Here is a 3,743-nt window from a genome sequence, read left to right on the forward strand (position 1 = left end):
GTTGGCGTGCTGGTGTAAGGATATATAGGTTCCTCTTTCGTGTCCTATTACCACACATACACAAAATCAGGCTCCTCACTTTGGGGCCGTGGGTGCGATTGAAGGATAACTTTAAATTCCACTATTCTCTCAAACAAGAGTAGCCCAAGGGTTAGGGAAGGGTGCTTTTGACTAGCTCCCTTCCATCAGTTCAAAAATAAGGACGGCTAGCGTAGATAACTCTTGAGTAGACTTGCGCGAATGTTTGAAAACAAACAAACAACAACAAAAACTGGATTTACTTTAGTTGGCTTAATGATTTAAAAAAATTGCCTTTAATATTTATATGTTTCCGCAATAATCATACAAAGCAAATACCCTGCGCTAAAGATTTACCAAATTAGGCCTAAATGAAATTAGTTTGGAAACCTTGCGCTAAAGATTTATCGAATTAGGCTTAAACGAAATTAGTTTGGAAACCTTGCGCTGAAGATTTATCGAATTAGGCCTAAACGAAATTAGTTTGGAAACCTTGCGCTGAAGATTTACCGAATTAGGCCTAAACGAAATTAGTTTGGAAACCTTGCGCTGAAGATTTACCGAATTAGGCCTAAACGAAATTAGTTTGGAAACCTTGCGCTGAAGATTTATCGAATTAGGCCTAAACGAAATTAGTTTGGAATGTAAATTGAACGAAGTAATAGTGTAGTGATTTTTTAATCATAGACCAAATGCTCTTTTTAACTCCACGTTTGCCACGAGTTCCCATTATAATCTTCATGAAATAACCAAACATAATTTTCAAAGAATCTAACTGGCGTAAGCCTTTTTTTTTTAACTTTATTTTACCACGATTTCTTGTTCTCTGTTAATCATCAGTTGAAGGTTAAAAGGTTTAAACAATTAATACGGTACAGATACGGAGTGGAATAATATTAAATTAACTACCAATAGAATTTGCTTGAATCAGTTTTAATTTACTTTATTTCTCTGAAATCTTAAATCTGTCCAATAAACCTTAACCGTGTGTGTGTGTGTTTCCTTATAGCAAAGCCACATCGGGCTATCTGCTATGTCCTCCGAGGGGAATCGAGCCCCTGATTTTACCGTTGTAAATCCGAAGACTTATCACTGTCACATCGGGGGACAATAAATCTCAAACTCAACAGCCTTACATCTCAGAAGCTCTGCAGAATTAAGAATAAAACAAACCAGTTATTAAAAACCTGAGGTAAGAATGTTCCACAGAGTTGTTATTTCTAGTTAAGCACAAAGCTACACAATGGGCTATCTGTGCTCTGCTCACCACGTGCATCGAAACCTGGTTTCTAGCATTGTAAATCCGTAGATATGCCGCTGTGCCATTGGGGTGACATTCCTCAAAGAAGACACAGAAAAACGTAAAACCCATGCTCTCCTGGAGTTCTTCGGTGTGTCAGCAGACTTGCAACAGTAAAATCTAGAGTCTCGCGGTGGAAAGAGCTCAGATAACCCACAGTGTAGCTTTGTTCTAAAACCAACAAACAAATAAACCAACAATCAACCAACACCCACGGACGAATATATATGAAGAAAAAGCAGTTGAAATGTTGAGCTTCGGTTTCCATTTTTTTTTTTTTCATTTCACATTATAAGATAAAAATCGATTGAACTGGAATTTTTATTAGCTGACTGGCATTACTCATTAGCGGTATGATTTAAAAGTTAATGTCTGGTCCACTGAATAGGCTTAGAAATAAATAAAAAACTCTCAAAGCTCATATAGTTTTCTAACACCAGATGACCTTGGGCTTTATGAAAGTTCATTCTTCAAACGACCAGTTTTGATTCTGATATGAACGAGTTACCTGTTAGTGGCGTCCAGGAGAGTTTGGACAGTGCCGTCATACCTGTCTGCAGCACTTCCTTGAAACTACTTTTTGAGAACAAGTTATAGCTGAGAAGTCAACCACCCTTCTACTGGTCATCAACAAAACATTTGTTTTTTTGGACAGGCAGCCTTAGGTCTTTCAGCGAAGCTATTTAGTAATAACATATCTCATTTTCAAATGAAGGTATACAATACGAAACGACTATAAGACCGTAAATGGTGTAAGCTGAAAAGTGTAAGTCTGCAGACATACCACTGTGCCACTGGAAGGCGCTGAAAAGGGTCTTAACATGTTGTTGTTTTTTCTTAGTTTTTTCCAGAAGTTAGGTTTAAAGAAATAAAAAGCTACACAATGGTCTATCTGTGCTCTACCCACCACGGGTATCAAAACCCGGTTTCTAGCGTTGTAAGTCTGCAGACATACCACTGTGCCACTGGAGGGCGCTGAAAAGGGTCTTAACATGTTGTTGTTGTTGTTGTTTTTCTTAGTTCTTTCCAAAAAAAAAAAGCACAGGATGTTAAAAAAAATATAAAGCTTACCAATGAATAACGCTTGTGTTCAATTGGATAAACTATTATATAAACCAATTACTTTTTTTCCCCTCTCTCTTTATCAGTGTTTGTTTATAAAAAAACTTCAGTAACATTCACTTTGGACGTGGCCATGTATTAGAACTCCAGATTTAGATTTTGGAGCTGACGAACCGGTTTGGAATATTCTTCACATTTTAAGCTTTGGATGTGTCAATCCCCTAGCGCGGACAGTGGGTGGTAGGGTCCTGATGACTGGTTACTGGTCAGTAGTTGGAAATTAGGGACAGCAACAGAACTTTGCCATAAATTCGAAATACAAAATATTCACTTTTATGGTCAGTGCAACAAAATATATGCAACCATTTCAATCACCCACCCACTAGCGCACTCTACATATCCACAAAAGAGATGTGTGTATATTACTTGGGTTACAGAGTACAACAAGAAACCATGTTTTGATACTGAAGGACCAGTGTTCCTGTCTAAAGAAAGAATACTTCATCAGCTGGAAGTAACAATGTGTGTGGTTTTTATTATAAACTGACTGAACTTTGCAATTTTTAGCCGCGGCATAACGGCTCATAGAAGGACTCTGAGGTTTTTTTTTTTTCAAGTACAAACTTTTAGCTCATAGCTTCGTCATCTCATGACCAATTTGAGTTCTGATTACAGTTTGGACTCAGGAGGTCAAACTCTTCACATTAATGTATTTGATCATGCACAAGGTCTTATAGATTAATTTACTGTAATCCTGCCCAAAATAATTTTAATTTGAGGGTAGGCTGGTAGATATCCTGACGAGTAATAAAACTGAATCGGGTATACGCGTGCAACACACTTGATATTGCTGGCGCACAAACATGTAGGTAATACGAAGGGGGGGGGGAGGTCTCATAGATTAATTTGCTCTAATCATACCTAAACTAATTTCAAGTGGCGCGGCTATTGAGGATTCTCTCTCTCGTTTTTATTGTTGATTGTTCTGCAGTTTAAGCAGTAACATGCAATAACCTAACGGAAGAACTATTAACTACCGAGTAAATGAATTTGAATATTAATGCTAAAGTTCCACCGCTAGGTATTGGTTAAAAGCTGATTTGAATAAATTAAGTATTCAAATGTTTATATTATGAGTAAATTAATCTACAATCAAGATGTTTAGGAAATATTTTTTGTGCTGCCATGATGACAGGAAAAAGTCCAAACGGTTTGCCAACCAGTTTTATGAGCCTTAATAATATATATATCTTGTTTGTTTTTGAATTTCGCGCAAAGCTGCACGAGGGCTATCTGCGCTAGCCTAGCCGTCCCTAATTTATCAGTGTGAGACTAGAGGGAAGGCAGCTAGTCATCACCACCT

This window comes from Limulus polyphemus, unplaced genomic scaffold (assembly GCF_000517525.1).
Source record: "Limulus polyphemus unplaced genomic scaffold, Limulus_polyphemus-2.1.2 Scaffold2453, whole genome shotgun sequence".
Lineage (NCBI taxonomy): Eukaryota > Metazoa > Arthropoda > Merostomata > Xiphosura > Limulidae > Limulus > Limulus polyphemus.